Source organism: Pseudophryne corroboree, chromosome 6 (assembly GCF_028390025.1).
Source record: "Pseudophryne corroboree isolate aPseCor3 chromosome 6, aPseCor3.hap2, whole genome shotgun sequence".
Lineage (NCBI taxonomy): Eukaryota > Metazoa > Chordata > Amphibia > Anura > Myobatrachidae > Pseudophryne > Pseudophryne corroboree.
This window is the reverse complement of record NC_086449.1, coordinates 491,805,189-491,822,480: the sequence shown is the minus strand read 5'-3', so window position 1 is coordinate 491,822,480 and position 17,292 is coordinate 491,805,189. Positions and strand designations below refer to the sequence as shown.

At 44.7% G+C, this 17,292-nt stretch overlaps 1 long non-coding RNA gene across 1 annotated transcript; it reads right to left on the bottom strand.

The window, feature by feature from the left end:
- Window positions 1-4,706: 4,706 nt before the first annotated feature.
- LOC134935387 (uncharacterized) lies at window positions 4,707-13,722 on the bottom strand. Its single transcript, XR_010180104.1, has 3 exons — window positions 13,488-13,722; window positions 11,837-11,873; window positions 4,707-4,775 (listed from the first exon to the last, which is right to left on the bottom strand). It is a non-coding gene; the product is annotated as an uncharacterized LOC134935387 (long non-coding RNA).
- Between the last annotated feature and the right edge of the window lie 3,570 nt (window positions 13,723-17,292).

Here is a 17,292-nt window from a genome sequence, read left to right as displayed (position 1 = left end):
GACGACACAGAGGTAGGTAGAGCAGTGGCCTTCCGTACCGTACTGCTATATATACTGGTGGTCACTGTCAGCAAAACTCTGCACTGTACTCCTCCTATATAATACAGCTGCTCCCCAGTCCCCACAATTAAGCAGTGTGAGCACAGATATATGCAGCACACTGAGCACAGATATGGAGTGTTTTTCAGGCAGACAACGTATACTGGTGGTCACTGTCAGCAAAACTCTGCACTGTACTCCTCCTATATAATACAGCTGCTCCCCAGTCCCCACAATTAAGGAATAAGCACAAATATTTTTGCATCAAGATTAATAAACGGAGAGGAAGCCACGTCCTCTCCCTAACGCAATGCACGAGTGAAAATGGCGGCGACGCGCGGCTGCTTATATAGAATCCGAATCTCGCGAGAATCCGACAGCGGGATGATGACGCTCAGGCGCGCTCGGGTTAATCGAGCCATACGGGAGAATCCGAGTATGCCTCGGACCCGTGTAAAATGGGTGAAGTTCGGGGGGGTTCGGTTTCCGAGGAACCGAACCCGCTCATCACTACTTGTAGATCAGTCCCTTCATTTGCTTTGCCAGGGATTCAAGAGTTGTCAATCTCTTGAAATCAGATTACTATATTTTGGCGACCATACTTGATCCTAGAGTTAATTCATACGTTGTATCTTTTTTTCCAATAGACACAAATCTAAAGAGGTGCAAAGAGCTGTTGGTGAACAAATTCGCAGCTCAAGCAGCATGTGACACAGCAACATCTCCTCCTTCAGTTTCTCCGGCAACTGTACCTGCCAGGCAAAAGTTCAATTTTCCTAAGGGACCCACTGGTGGTGAAGCAGATCAGTCAGCAAAACCTTATGCCATCTGGTCAGGCCTAAAAGAACTGCCTACAATTAGTGACGTGTCTACCGTGACTCCATCTGATATGGTCACCATTCAAACAATGGTTGATGAATATTTTAGCAATAGCATCCAAATAAGTATGTCAGACAATCCATTTCACTACTGGCAGGGAAGAAGGCAATTTGGAGGCACTTGCACAAACTGGCTTTACTTTACATAAGTTGTCCACTCTCCAGTGTGTACTCAGAAAGAGTTTTCAGGCAGTCGGGAACCTTGTCAGTGATCGGTGTAGGAGGCTACTTCTCGAATATGTGGAAATGATGATGTTCATCAAAATGAATTACCAATTTTTTGAGGAAAACCTTTACCGGCAATTATGTCCAAAAAATACAGAGGCACCTGTAATGGTGGATTTCAACAGGGACAAATTAATATTGTGTGAAGAAGATGATGTACACACTGATCGGGATGAGGAATCAGATGATGATGATGATGATGATGATGATATCATCTTGCCTATGTAGAGCCAGTTTTAGAATATCAGCAATGTTCCCTGCCTATTTGCAGCTTGTTTTGTGGGGGCCCAAAGAAGCCAATCATTTCAGCCACAAGTGGCAGTCCCTGTCGCTGAAGTGATTAGTTTGTTAAACATGCGCATGTCCTTTTTAATATATACAACATAAGGGTGGGTGGGAGGGCTCAAGGACAATTCCATCTTGCACCTCTTTTCTCTATGCACTGTTTGGAGCATTGTGTAGATGACAAACATTTTTAGTTTCACAGTTGATACTTATACCCTTCTGCCACTACAGTGCCATTTGGTTCCCAGATGTGCCATGTTGGAAATATAAGTGCAACATGTTTGTGCTGACCAGTTTTGTCACTTAGCTTAGTTATCCAGATACCTCAGTGCAACCTTTTGGCCTAATCTGGATGAAAAAAAATATTGTGAGCTGTGAGGTGGTCAAAATTGACTGTAAATGAGTGGAAAGGAATGGTATTGCGGTTATTAATACTGTAGAAACAAAAATAGGCCAAAAAGTCTATAATTTTAGCCATTTTTATGATTTTTCTAAAAAACGAAATACAGATCCAAAACCAAAACCTGCAAGGGCGGTGTTGGCAAAACCAAATACAGATCCAAAACATGAAGGAGTTATCAATCCAAAGCCAAAACCCATGATTTGGGCCGGCGAGCATCCCTAGTATCTCCTACTCTAGTGTATCAGTGACTTTCTCTAGTAAATTGGCCTTGGGAAAGGAATGTGTGATAACCCGTCCTATTCCCATATTTTTTCTCTATTCTGTAGAGGTGATTTCATATGTTGCCCAATCTCAATAAACCACTGTTATATATCAGAATAATGACATAACTTTGAATGGCTATCATCTTTATTTTTCTCTGTTTGACTTAATCTGCTGATTTATTCCTGTTCCTACCTTCTGTTTCTCTTTTTATCACCTACGTCTTCTCATGTATCACTTTCCACTAACTGCAAGCACTGAACAAAAGGCTCAGCTGTTGAGTGGTATGACACACAATATGTTAGCCAACCTGTACTTACTCTGACAGACTATTAAGAAACACTTATCCAGTGATCAATGGGTGATCCTATTTTACTATGCTACACACCAGTGATGAAAAGGAAGAAAAAACCTTGACTAGGCCTCAAGTGACTTAGGTCTGATAAAGCCCTTGTAAGGGAATGTAAACTGAAGAATGATCATCTTTACTGCAGCAGGCTTTGTGTTCTTGTAAAATGTCATAAATCATGTACGATCCAAACAAGAGCTCAGTGACAACAAAGCCAGCACCCTGGAGAATAAATAACTGTGAGCCCCAGACAATACTGAAATGCGCTGACCTTCTTTCCAGTCATGCATTGTTTAAGCTAAATACAAGCTGCAGACTTACCTTAAGAGGCACTATCCGGTTAGCAAACACTTCACACCATCCCTAACCTCTGGTGCCCCAATGATTTCTGTCAGTTTGTTAATTCATCTAATCCTATATTTAATTTTACACATAAAAGTATTAATATGCTCACAGTCAGCTCTATGCCATCTTCCCACTTCTACAATACACAGAGGTGTAGCTAGGTGCCATGGTGCCCGGAGCAAGGGTATATTTTGGCGCCCCCTGCCCTGTATGGAATTGGGGGCCTGGTCAACATGTGGTGGCATGTTATATTTGAAAATAAAAAATATTTAAAAATTCTAAATTGGTGACAGGGCTGGTTCTAGACCTTGTAGAGCTCAGGGCGAAAGTTTCCTCTGGGCACCCCAAGTTTAAAACAGGGACAGCGCGTGCCCCAGGCACGCAACAAATATATAGGGTTGTGGATTCATGGGGTATGGGTGTGACCACAGAATAGTACCAGTTCACATTACACTGCACCGTAGTTTCTGTTAATCACTTTACACCACACAGTAGAGATCGTTATTCACGTTACACCACACAGTAGAGACGCTTATACATGTTACACCACACAAGAGCTGTTTATACACGTTATGCCACAGTAAAGCCCCTTATACACGTTATAACACACAGTAAAGATGCTTATATACGTTACAGCACAGTAGAGCCCCTTATACACGTTATGCCACACAGTAGAGCCGATTATATATGTTACACCACAGTAGAGCCACTTATACATGTTACACCACAGTAGAGTCGCTTATACACGTTACACCACAGAAGAGCCATTTATACATGTTATGTTGCAGCTTCTAACGCAGAGAGAGGTGCTGCAGCAGCAACAGCTGGGGCATAAAGAGGTGCTGCAGCATCAATGTAGAGAGAGGTGCTATAGCATCCGGGATAGAGAGGGGTGCTGCAACAGCTGGGGCAGAGAGAGGTCTGCAGCAGCCGAGGCAGAAAGTGGTGCTGTAGAAGCCAAGGCAGACTGAGGTGCTGCAGCAGGCGGGGCAGACTGAGGTGCTGCAGCATTCAGGGCAGAGAGAGGTGCTGCAGCAGCCGGGGTAGAAAGAGGTGCTGCAGCAGTGAGGGCTGCAGGACTAAAGTAACCCGGCTGCACAGCAACAGGTTCTATTCTCCCTCTATAGGTGTCATGGACACCCACATAGGGAGACTAGCCTGTGTCTCTGGTATTCTGGCAGCGGCATTTCACTGCTAGTCAGGATTTCGGAGTCAGCATTCTGACTGCCAGGATCCCAACTAGCGGTATTTTAATCACTTCCCATATCAATCTGCATATAACAAGTAGTTCACATTCAGTTATGGAGAGTATATAAAAAGACAATAACCCAAAGTGTTCTCCCAACACATGTGCCAAAAGGGTCATCACTGTTCTCTGTTTGGTTTGCTCAGTTTGTTTGGTTCATTATACCCTAATGTTAAAGTTTTGTAGAGTGCCACTCAAATATTTTTAAGTTTATATCCTCCAACTGAAAATTGCAGCACTTTTTAATTTAGTGCTTGTATAGAGTACTGTTAAAAGGCTATGGATGACCTGTTGTACAGCAATTCTCTGGCTAATGGTAATGGGACCAAGCAGGTAATGGGGCCAAGCAGGGAGACCCTTGTGTTTGCTATAAGCAATGGACATGTTAGATTGAGAAGGGTTATCCAAAAGTATATAATCCCTTTAATAATCATAATTTACTGGAGCTACTTAGTCTAGTGGATGCTAATAATTTTGTATGCACACTATAATTGTAGCAGTTGATTTACCGACGGACACAATACCAACAGTCATAATCCCGACAGCCATTGACCGACAGTCAAAATACCAACACGGTCAAAATTCCAGCAGTCATTTGAAATGCCGACATGTCAAAATGCCGACATGTATTTTTTAGGAATTTTTTGCTCAAAAACAGACTTGTTCATACTTTACCATACCAGTGGACCTGGAGTAGGAATATAAGCATGGCGAGCACAGCACGTTCATGGTGTTCATGTCGACCTATGTAAACCATGACACAAAAAAACAAACAGAAAAAGTTATGTCGGTATTTTGACATGTCAGCATTTCAAATGTCGCCATTCTAACTGTGTCAGCATTTTGAACATATCGGCATAATGACTGTTGGTATTTTGACTGTAGGTCAATGGCTGTCGGGATTATGACCATCGATATTGTGTTTCCGTCAGTAAATTATACTGGACTCCACAATAATTGTGTTTACCATTCTCTAAAATACTGCTGTAGTCAGCCTTAGATTTGTCCTAGTGTTGGGGGTAATTCCAAGTTGATTGCAGCAGCAAATCTGTTAGCAATTGGGCAAAACCATTTGCACTGCAGGTGTGCAGATATACCATGTGCAGAGAGAGTTAGATTTGGGTGGGGTGTGTTCAAACTGGCATCTAAATTGCAGTGTTAAAATAAAGCAGCCAGTATTTACCCTGCACAGAATCAAAATAACCCACCCAAATCTAACTGTCTCTGCACATGTTATATCTGCCCCCCCTCCCCCTGCAGTGCACATGGTTTTGCCCAACTGCTATCAAATTTGCTGCTGCGATCAACTCGGAATTACCCCCCGTTATGTATGCCAAGTGACCAGAAGACTTAAGTTTACAAATCAATGATGATGATAATAATAATTCTGCACAGGTGTGTTTTTCCAGTTATTAGACAAGTTACTGTACAAGGCATCTGGGAGTAACTAACATGCTAGATATCCACTTTCACTGCAATACTTGTTAAAAGAAAATCGCATTTAAGTACTTAATACATACTGCTAAATTCCATAAGTAAGCATTTAACATGTTAAATGTACAGTATACAGAATGTTTCTAAAACAGAAAAATAACAGTGATGTAGACTAGCTCTTAAACCACTTACCATCAAGCAGCATTTCTTGTATCTAATCAACAGTCACTTGTGTGCCATTAATTCAAATTAGGAATTTAATTGTTCCCTAAGCTGACAACATCAGTGGAAACCTAGTTTATTGTACAAGGGGTGTGCTTAATCAGAGGTAATAAAATATTTTCTTGGCTAAAACTGATCATTATAACTTATAGCTAGGAGATCATTTTATATCTGAATGGATGCAGATTTGAAGGTCACGCACATTTTCCTAGATGAGTATATTTAAATTTATGTTCCTGGCACAGTGTATGTTCAGCTGCTTAAGTGTGACTTATATATGATTTCAATGTCTATATACTGTACGTATATGATTTTAGGGTATATTTTACCCCATAAATGTCATAGTGATGTAGTATCCTCTAAAGTCTAGATCAGTTTCAAAACGGTCATAATATATTTTTAGCATGTATGCAATAAAACACTTATATTGACATTTAGAAGCAATGGTCAAAATGATAGGTACAACATGTACTGCAAAGAAAGTCTTCAAACTAAACTGCAAGTAGCATCTTTCAAGTAGTAGTTTGTATAAACAAATATACTACTTTACTGAATAAGTGATAAAGGGGGTTATGCAGAGTGGTAAGCAAACCAAAAAAGTTAGCAATTGGGCAAAAATCATGTTGCACTGCAGGTGGGGTAGATATAACGTGCAGAGAAAGGGAGTTACATTTGGGTGGGTTATATTGTTTCTGAGCAGGGCAGGGTAAATGCTGGCTGCTTTATTTTTACACTGCAATTTAGATTTCAGTTTGAACACACCCCACCCAAATCTAACTCTCTCTGCACATGTTACATCTGCCCCACCTGCAGTGTAATATGGTTTTGCCAAATTGCTAACTTTTTTAGGGGCCCTACACATTTGACTATGCGCCGCCGAGGTGCCCGACGGCCGAAACGGCCGACGAGCGACCCGGCGGCGGGGGGGCAGTGACGGGGGGAGTGAAGTTTCTTCACTCCCCCCGTCACGCGGCTGCATTGAAGTGCAGGCAAATATGGACGAGATCGTCCATATTGGCCTGCATGCACAGCCGACGGGATACCAGCGATGAACGAGCGCGGGGCCGCGCATCGTTCATCGCTGGAGTCTCCACACTGAAAGATATGAACGAGTTCTCGTTCATTTATGAACGAGATCGTTCATATCTTTCAGAAAATCGGCCAGTGTGTAGGGCCTATTAGTTTGCTAACAAACATGAATAGCCCCCAAAGTACATTATAAAATCAGAACAAAGGTAGTAACATAACTTAAAAATGAAAGAAAAAATACTGCAAGAATGTCAAGCTGCTTCCTTTGCACATATGCAAATATGTATCTCTGTTAAAAAGACATAATTTATGAGAAAGACAATTACATGTTGCCACTTTAAGTAAGTGTTTTACCTAATAGTTATTCTGACAGCTTCAGAGTAATGGCAGACACATAGCTCAGCATCATACCTTCCAACATTTATACCAGCTTCTAGGGAACCCTAGTTTCTAGTGGACCCCTAAATAAAGGCTGGAAAAACTTAGCTGCTCTGTACAGGCAAGAAACATGCCCAGTATACACCATACTTGCCTACCTGACCCTCTCCATGAGGGAGAAAATGCTCTGTTCCTGGACTTTCCTGGTAATGTATGCTTGCCATCATCTGTGGTGAAACACCTTTCTTATCAATTAACTAGCTCACCACAGGTGATGGCAATCATACATTACCAGGAAAGTCCAGGAACAGAGCATTTTCTCCCTCATGGAGAGGGTCAGGTAGACAAGTATGGTATACACCCATATATTACACATGACACTGTAAAAACTTTAATTAATGCACTCCTTATCTCCTGCATTGATTATTGCAATAGTCTCTTTACTGCTGTACCGCACAACAAACTCTCACCCAGGGCCGGTGCGAGGACTCTCCGCACTAGGCTGACCATCCTAGCCTTTTAACCTGGGACACTCATGAATTACACAGGTTCTGTGGCTGGCTGACTTCAAGCCTGCATGTACCTTGGTTTTAATCAGCCACAGAACCTGTGAAATTCATGAGTGTCCCAGTTTAAAGGGCTAGTATGGTCAGCCTATCTGCACCCTAGGCAAAGCTTCAGCCTAGCGCCCCCTGACCTGCAAATCCCACCACCACCACCTCTTGGAGGCGAGATGCAGGTGGCCACTAGGTGGGCTGGGGAGAATTGCATCATATACTTATACAAAATAAAGGGACAACACTCAAGGACTTTTAAAGCAAAAAAAACTTGCAAAGTCACAAAAATTTGTGCTCTGTCCACAATAAACTTTCTCTTTCAAATCCTTGTTTGACGACCATTCTATCTGTCTATGTATACTATACTTGCCTACCTGACCCTCTCCATGAAGGAGAAAATGCTCTGTTCCTGGACTTTCCTGGTAATGTATGATTGCCATCACCTGTGGTGAAACACCTATCTTATCAATTAACTAGCTCACCACAGATGATGTCAATCATACATTACCAGGAAAGTCCAGGAACAGAGCATTTTCTCCCTCATGGAGAGGGTCAGGTAGGCAAGTATGATGTATACTGGATAGCTGGCATGTTAGGAATTGTATAGAACACTGAGGGCCTAATTCAGAGTTGATCGCAGCAGCAAATTTGTTAGCAGTTGGGCAAAACCAGGTGCAATTCAGGAGGGACAGATATAACATGTGCAGAGAGAGTTATAGGCCCTACACAGTGCACTGGCCGACATCAGTCAAAGATATGAACGATCTCGTTCATTTATGAATGAGATACCATTCATATCTTTGAGTGTGGAGGCTCCAGCGATGAACGATGTGCGGCCCCGCGCTCATTCGTCGCTGGTCCCCCGTCGGCTGTACATGTAGGCCAATATGGACGATCTCGTCCATATTTGCCTGCACTTCAATGCAGCCGGGTGACGGGGGGAGTGAAGAAACTTTACTCCCCCGTCACTGCCCCTCCGCCGCCGGGTCGCCCATCAGCCGTATCCGCCGTCGTGCAGTTCGGCGGCGGATCGGCCAATGTGTAGGGCCCATTAGATTTGGGTGGGCGGTGTTCAAACTGAAATCTAAATTGCAGTGTAAAAATAAAGCAGCCAGTGTTTACCCTGCACAGAAACAAAATAACCCACCCAAACCTAACTCGCTCTGCAAATGTTATATCTGCCCCACCTGCAGTGCACACAGTTTTGCCCAACTGCTAACAAATTTGCTGCTGCGATCAGATCTGAGTTACCCCCTGAGGCCAATTACACATTTTGCTAAGTGCCGGAATAATATCTGGTGGGGATATTTAATTGTGTGTATATATATATATATATATATATATATATATATATATGTAATATGATTACTGTACCTCTAACATGGAAAATTATATGCCCAATGTATATATAATTATGTGTATATTTATGTGTAATTTATATATATTAAAAGAAGAAATGTGGTGGCGTTTAATGGATACGTATAAATGTATATATTTACTTGTGCGTGTATAAATGTGTATATAGATGAATTTAGAGGGGATAAATATTTGTAGTTTATTTATTAAATATATATGTTAAAGTGATGTGAGTACAGGTGTTTAACATTTAGACTGCAGTAGCGTAGCATAGGAAAGATAGAGATGGAGAGGCTAAGTGGGTTCAGAAGCAGCTGTCAGCGAGCATTCTGTCAGGCACTGACAGCTCTGACAGAAAGCTCTGGAATGTCGCGAGCGCCCCACGAGCGCTACAGTGCCGCTGACCAGGGGGGGATAGCTCGTGGCTTAGGCGGGAAGATGGGGCACGAGCCGTGAGTCTGGAGCAGTATAAATACAGCTCCTCACCGGCGGTTGAGAGAGCTGCAGATCCCTCTGTCAGCGCCCGCACCCCGATACTCACCGCTGCTAAGAGCCGTAAACTTGCTGTAAACTATACAGCGGCGGTTGAGACTAGGGGGAGCGGTGCCAGACGGAGCTAGCCGGGCGGAGCGGAGGCGCTGAGAGCGGGCAGCGGAGGCAGAAGTGACCGCTGAGCCGGTGTACCTGTACTTTGTGCCCAGGCGCCGGTGGAGACGGGAGAAGTGCCACGTCGCTGAGGCGCCGCTGCTATCAGAGCGGCTGTAACATCCAGGCGGGCGGTCGCAGGTGAAAGGCAGCGGGGGGAACAGCGGAGACCCGAGTGCCTGCGGTGGCAGAAGCAGTGGAGGGGCGCGGTGCCGCGGCAGTCAAGACATCAGTGACACCCTCCTTAAGACTTCCCATCAGAGGCGGTGATTTAAGGCAAGTCTCCAGTAAGCTGTAGAGGGGCGGCGCTTGTCACTGACAAGAACACCTCACACCAGTGCTGCTGCAGGACAGAGTAAGTGTATAACCAGCCATTTACACTACAATTAGTACCACAAGCAATGAGAGGCTATTGAACATTCAGCCAAGCATAGACTGGGATTAAGACAATCAAAACTGGGCAGCAGTTAATGAGGATTCAGTAGCAGTGGCTATTAAGTATAAGGAGGATATCAGGATACTGTAGCCATAACTGATAGTGACGCATAATAACAGTGTCACTTAAGACATTATTATAGAGCCAAGGAGCAGTAGGGAGGTACTGTGTGCACATGATAATTGGAGTAAAGTGGAACTTGGTATCTTTTATATTTAATATTCCACATCCACGGTTAATAGATCCCAGTTTGTAAATGGCATTATTTTAATATTTATAAAGGTGAAGGAGAACCAGAGCTACCTCATTGTAGCGTTAAAGGAGACAAAGTGAATATAAGGGATATATACATATATATTCAGGAGTCAGCAAGACGCAAGACGAGAAAGGGACATTAAGAGTGACTCAAAGACAGGGTTCCAGAGTTGATGCTCACACAATTGGTGTAAGAGCAACGCCCACGTGGGAGGAGCCAGGGGGAGCGCTTTGCAGCAGCGCAGTTAAGAAGAAGACGTGGGTAAATTGTCATTCATACTATATTAAGTCCTACAAACCATGGAGGATAGTTAGCTGTGCTTAAGCTGGAGTAATAGAAGAAAGTGACAAACTAACAGTCCAGGGACTGATAAATCTAACGTGCATTGTCAATATAAAAAAAAGCTGAGGGAGCATAATAAGTACCCGGGATTACTGCCCAACTATATAGAAAGCCGTAGATAAACTGAACTGTGATAGTATTGTACATTTAAAGTAACTAGCTCCCAATTACGCTTTGCATCAATTCAGCGCATGCCGGGAGGAGAGACAGTGGATTTATACTGCACAGATAGTAAATCTTCAACAGCTACATAGGTGAAGTGTGTGTCTGCTTAAGATGTCAATAGGACCAGAGGTATGGACATTACAGCGCTATTATAGCATAGAGGCAACTGATAAGGGAAGAGTCCATTAACAGCATAGAATTAACTCAATCTTTTGTGTCACCTACTTAAATAATCTGCTGTTAAATAATTTACCTGCGCTGTGAAACAGTTAGAAAGTGACAAGATGAGACTGTCTACAAAAGTAAAATAAATTGTCAAGCTGCAAAGCCGAAGGACTTAAGCGAATAGAGACTGTGGACACACTCCACTTAATATTTTCAACCAGAACTTTGCCCGAAGACTGTAATTTTAGCCTAAACCCTGTAGATCTAGAGGGGATTTATTTGTTTGGAGCATAATAGACTACAGCTTCTTTAGGGAAACACTGTTGTACAAATTTGGATACATCACCCTTCTAGACAATTCCTTACAGAACAGTACAGCTGCAGTCACCCTTTTATTGAGAGAAAGACTTGCAATTTATACCAGGGAAAAAAATACTTTCTTGTATCAGGGAAAGGAGATATATGTAGCATTACACAAGATGGAAATTGCACAAAACAAAGGCAGAGCTATTGTTTTACCGAGGGGAGAAGGAAACCTGAATATTAAAACTAAAGGATGGTGTAAGATGTTCTGTATAAACACTGTTATTTACTAGTTTTTTGGGCCCTTAAAGTGCACTATCACACTAAGAGTACCCGGGTCACTCTAACACCTAAGGGTGTTACTCAAAGAAGGTAATTTTTGTATTGCATGCAAATAACTCATGTATAGGTACCATGGGGGATATAGTATATGAATGATATTTCTTCACTGACATGAAAAATGTTATTATAGTATGATAGTGATGCGTTTACAATAAATTAGACTGATTATACTTACCTTCTGTGTCTGTGAGCTGGAGTTCGGTCCACAAATCCTGAAAGAGAGAACAGGTAAAACATTTGTGGTGTGTGGTTTAATTAAGGGAGTGCACTTACAGTAAGGGATTGAGGGAGGCTTACCCAGGCAAGCCCTTTTACACATTTAGTCTGGGTGGAGGCACAATCAGTTATTAGGTAACCTATATACCTTGATAGTTAGGGGAGGGTTACATATATATATATATATATAACAAAGAACCCAGCACTCACCAAAGTAAACTCACTTATCCTCAACAATTCAATAAATAAATGAATGATGGGGGTTTAGTTGGTGGATTGGCCAATGCACGGAAGCCTGCATACCGATTTTCAAGGTACCCCACCTTCATGCAGGTCCTACACTATCACAGAGTCTTAAAACCTGACTACCTCACTGCTGTTACACAACTCATCTGCCTGCTAGATTTAATGGGGTATATGCAATAGCGGGCGAATCGGCAAAAAAGGCGAATTCCGGGCCGTTTTCGCCTCCAAAAATCAATTCGCCTATGCAGTGCAGTCATTTTTCGCAAAAAAACGGCCCGTCAAAATTCGCCTTTTTTCAATTCGCGTTTTTCCGAATTCGCCTTTTCTGCAATGGTACAGATGCTGCAATTCGCCTCCAGCATATTCAATGCAAGTTTGGAAATTCGCCTGCAGTGCTTTTAGACAGCAAATTCGCGATTTTCCTTCCGCCACACTTTGGAGGGTGAAAACCAATAAAAAAAATTTAAACATGTTTTTTTTTGTGTTTTTTTTTTTGGGAATAGTAGATCTATTTATATTAGAAGGGATTAGGTTTTTTTTTTTTTTTTGGGGGAGGCACAAATATTATTTATATATTTTTTAAAATAATATTTTTTTTTTTTATTGCTGGAACGTAAAATCAGAAAAAAAAAATGGCGTGGGGTCCCCCCTCCAAAGCATAACCAGCCTCGGGCTCATTGAGCTGGTCCTGGTTCTAAAAATGCAGGGGAAAAATCGGGCAGGGATCCCCCGTATTTTTAAAACCAGCACCGGGCTCTGCGCCTGATGCTGGTGCCAAAAATACGGGGGACAAAACGAGTAGGGGTCCCCCGTATTTTTAACACCAGCATCGGGCTCCACTAGCTGGACAGATAATGCCACAGCCGGGGGTCACTTTTATACAGTGCCCTGCGGCCGTGGCATCAAATATCCAACTAGTCACCCCTGGCCGGGGTACCCTGGGGGAGTGGGGACCCCTTCAATCAAGGGGTCCCCCCCCCCCAGCCACCCAAGGGCCAGGGGTGAAGCCCGAGGCTGTCCCCCCCCATCCAATGGGCTGCGGATGGGAGGGCTGATAGCCTTTGTTGTAAAAAAAAGATATTGTTTTTTCCATTAGTACTACAAGTCCCAGCAAGCCTCCCCCGCAAGCTGGTACTTGGAGAACCACAAGTACCAGCATGCGGGAGAAAAACGGGCCCGCTGGTACCTGTAGTACTACTGAAAAAAAAATACCCAAATAAAAACAGGACACACACACCTTGATAGTAAAACTTTATTACACACTGCCGACACACACATACTTACCTATGTTCACACGCCGACATCGGTCCTCTTCTCCATGTAGAATCCCAAGGTACCTGAAAATAAAAGATCAATATACTCACCTCAACAGGCTCCAGAGATAAATCCACGTACTTGGCAAAAAAAGAAAGCGCATTTACCCGCTCCATAACGGACTGAAAGGTGTCCCATGTTGACACATGGGTCACCTTTCCACGATTAAGATCTGACAGTGACAGTTGTCACTGACAGGTCTCTAAGCCAATCAGGAAGCGCAAATTCGTTGCGCTCACCTGATTGGCTGATCGCTGTGACAGCGCCTTGCAAAGCCGCTCCATTATATTCAATGGTGGGAACTTAGCGGCTAGCGGTGAGGTCACCCGCCGGTCAGCGGTGACCGGCGGGTGACCCCACCGCTAGCCGCTAAGTTCCCACCATTGAAAGTAATGGAGCGGCTTTGCAAGGCGCTGTCAGAATACAGACGGCGTCCAGCCAATCAGCTGAGCGCCACGGAAGTAGCGCTTCCTGATTGGCTGAAGGGACGTCAGTGACAGGAGTCACGTGATGTCCCGGCATTCGGGAGAAAGTAGTGTAATGTGAAAACATTACACTCCTTTCTAGTACGTATGGCTCGCTGATCGTTTTTTATTTTGCCAAGTACGTGGATTTACCACTGGACCTGGATGTACCTCTGGACGGACGCTGGAAGGTGAGTATAATTTTTTGACAGGTACCCTCGGATCGTCGGAGATCGTTGCAGTCGGCGTGTCAACATAGGTAAGTATGTGTGTGTCGACGTATGAAATAAAGTTTTACTATCAAGGTGTGTGTGTCCTGTTTTTATTTGGGTATTTTTTTTTCAGTAGTACTACAGGTACCAGCGGGCCCGTTTTTCTCCCGCATGCTGGTACTTGTGGTTCTCCAAGTACCAGCTTGCGGGGGAGGCTTGCTGGGACTTGTAGTACTAATGGAAAAAACAATATCTTTTTTTTACAACAAAGGCTATCAGCCCTCCCATCCGCAGCCCATTGGATGGGGGGGGACAGCCTCGGGCTTCACCCCTGGCCCTTGGGTGGCTGGGGGGGGGGGACCCCTTGATTGAAGGGGTCCCCACTCCCCCAGGGTACCCCGGCCAGGGGTGACTAGTTGGATATTTAATGCCACGGTCGCAGGGCACGGCATAAAAGTGACCCCCGGCTGTGGCATTATCTGTCCAGCTAGTGGAGCCCGATGCTGGTGTTAAAAATACGGGGGACCCCTACTCGTTTTGTCCCCCGTATTTTTGGCACCAGCATCAGGCGCAGAGCCCGGTGCTGGTTTTAAAAATACGGGGGATCCCTGCCCGATTTTTCCCCTGCATTTTTAGAACCAGGACCAGCTCGATGAGCCCGAGGCTGGTTATGCTTTGGAGGGGGGACCTCACGCCATTTTTTTCCCTGATTTTACCGTTCCAGCCATTGGGCAGGAAGGCGAATTCACTACGCCCACTGCTCGCCGATTGGCCTGGATCCGCCTGCGGGAGGGGCGAATCGTTTTTTCATTGAATATAGTGAAACCAGCGTCCCGGCGACAGGGCTGCGGCTGGCGATAGCGGGCGAATCACACAGAGGCGGATCTAATGCCGCGATTCGCCCGCTATTGCATATACCCCAATGTGTACCTGCCACAGACTTTATGGCTTTTAAAGGCACACTAGTCACCTATTGCACTGGCTCAAAGATGATTGCTAAGAAACAGCTGAGACAGGTTCAGGATAATAAAGTCCACACAGGGGTGCATGAGAAAGCTAGTGGCCACGGTTAATAAGAGCTAACCATAGATTAACCCCATTGTGTACACACAGAGAAAAAACCACAGCACTCACCACACCAGAAGCGGGGCACAGCTATGCACTTACCACTCACAAGGTGGGGTGCATGTAACACAGGCTTCCGTGCATTGGCCAATCCACCAACTAAACCCCCATCATTCATTTATTTATTGAATTGTTGAGGATAAGTGAGTTTACTTTGGTGAGTGCTGGATTCTTTGTTTGTATTTATTAGAGCGATGTGGTCATGGGCTGCATGCACCCCGCCCTGTGAGTGGTAAGTACAGCTGTGTACCCCGCTTTTGTGGTGGAGAGTGCTGTATTACATGCACCCCACCTTGTGAGTGGTAAGTGCATAGCTGTGCCCCGCTTCTGGTGTGGTGAGTGCTGTGGTTTTTTCTCTGTGTGTGTATATATATATATATATATATATATATATACAGGGCCGGACTGGGACTAAAAATAGGCCCTGGCATTTTTGAAGCACACAGGCCCACCTCTGTGACTCCTCCCCTTACTATTCCTGACTCCTCCCCACTTATTAGTCTATGTTCTTACAAATATAATTAATATTCTAACAACATACAGGCGTACATCATTCTCTATTAAAATATACACAACCAGTGGTTGAAGTGGAAATTTTTAAGTGGGGATATGGAAATGTGAGGTTTGTAATTAAGCGCGCGCGCTCCGGAAAAGGGGGTGTGGCCACTCAAAAGGGGGCGTGGCCTTCAGTGTAGTTTACCACACCATACACCCCTTATACGCATTATGCACCACAATAGTAGGACCCCTTATACTATCTAGTACTGCTGCCCCTTTCACATTATACCACACAGTATGAGCCAAAATTCACATTACAGCACCCGGTATGAGCCGAAATTTACATTATATGCCCCCGATAGTGCAGTGCCAGGTATACAAATGCCCCCACAGTGCCAGGTATACAAATGCCCCCACAGTGCCAGGTATACAAATGCCCCCACAGTGCCAGGTATACAAATGCCCCCACAGTGCCAGGTAAACAATTGCCCCCACAGTGCCAGGTAAACAATTGCCCCCACAGTGCCAGGTATACAAATGCCCCCACAGTGCCAGATCCACAAATGCCCCCACAGTGCCAGGTATACAAATGCCCCCACAGTGCAAGGTATACAAATGCCCCCACAGTGCAAGGTATACAGATGCCCCCACAGTGCCAGGTATACAGATGCCCCCACAGTGCCATGTATACAGATGCCCCCACAGTGCCAAGTAAACAATTGCCCCCACAGTGCCAGGTATACAAATGCCCCACAGTGCCAGCCAATTGCCCCCACAGTGCCAGGTATACAATTGCCCCCACAGCAGCCAGTGCTGCAGCTGCTTACCGCTGCTGCACTGCTGATGCTGCTGCTGCTGCTGCTCCTCCTCCTCCTCCGGGCTGTGAGGGACGGGGGTGAGAGCGCCGGGCGCCCGCCAGCGTGGCTGTGTCTGGCGCGGCAGCGTATAGCGTTCAAACCAGCCGCCGGTTCGTGAGCCAATCAGAGCTCGCGGACCGGCGGCTTCTGATTGGCTGCCGGTCCGCGAGCTCTGATTGGCTCACGAACCGGCGGCTGCTTTGAAGTCCGCTATACGCGCCGCGCCAGACACAGCCGTGCTGGCGGGCGCCCGGCGCTCTCACCCCCATCCCTCACAGCTCTCCAATCTTGACAGCTGAGACGCGCTGCCGCCGGACTGAGCGGCAGCGCGTCTCAGTGACCGCTGGACTGGCCCACGTGGCCATCGGCCCTTCTGGCATTTGCCAGAAGTGCCAGATGGCCAGTCCGGCCCTGTATATATATATATATATATATATATATATATATATATATATATTTGTGTGCTCCTTTTTGTGTTACATTCCCCCGTCTGTAAGTTCATTACAGGTTGAGTATCCCATATCCAAATATTCCGAAATACGGAATATTCCGAAATACAGATTTTTTTGAGTGAGAGTGAGATAGTGAAATCTTTGTTTTCTGATGACTCAATGTACACAAACTTTGTTTAATACACAAAGTTATTAAAAATATTGTATTAAATGACCTTCAGGCTGTGTGTATAATGTGTATATGAAA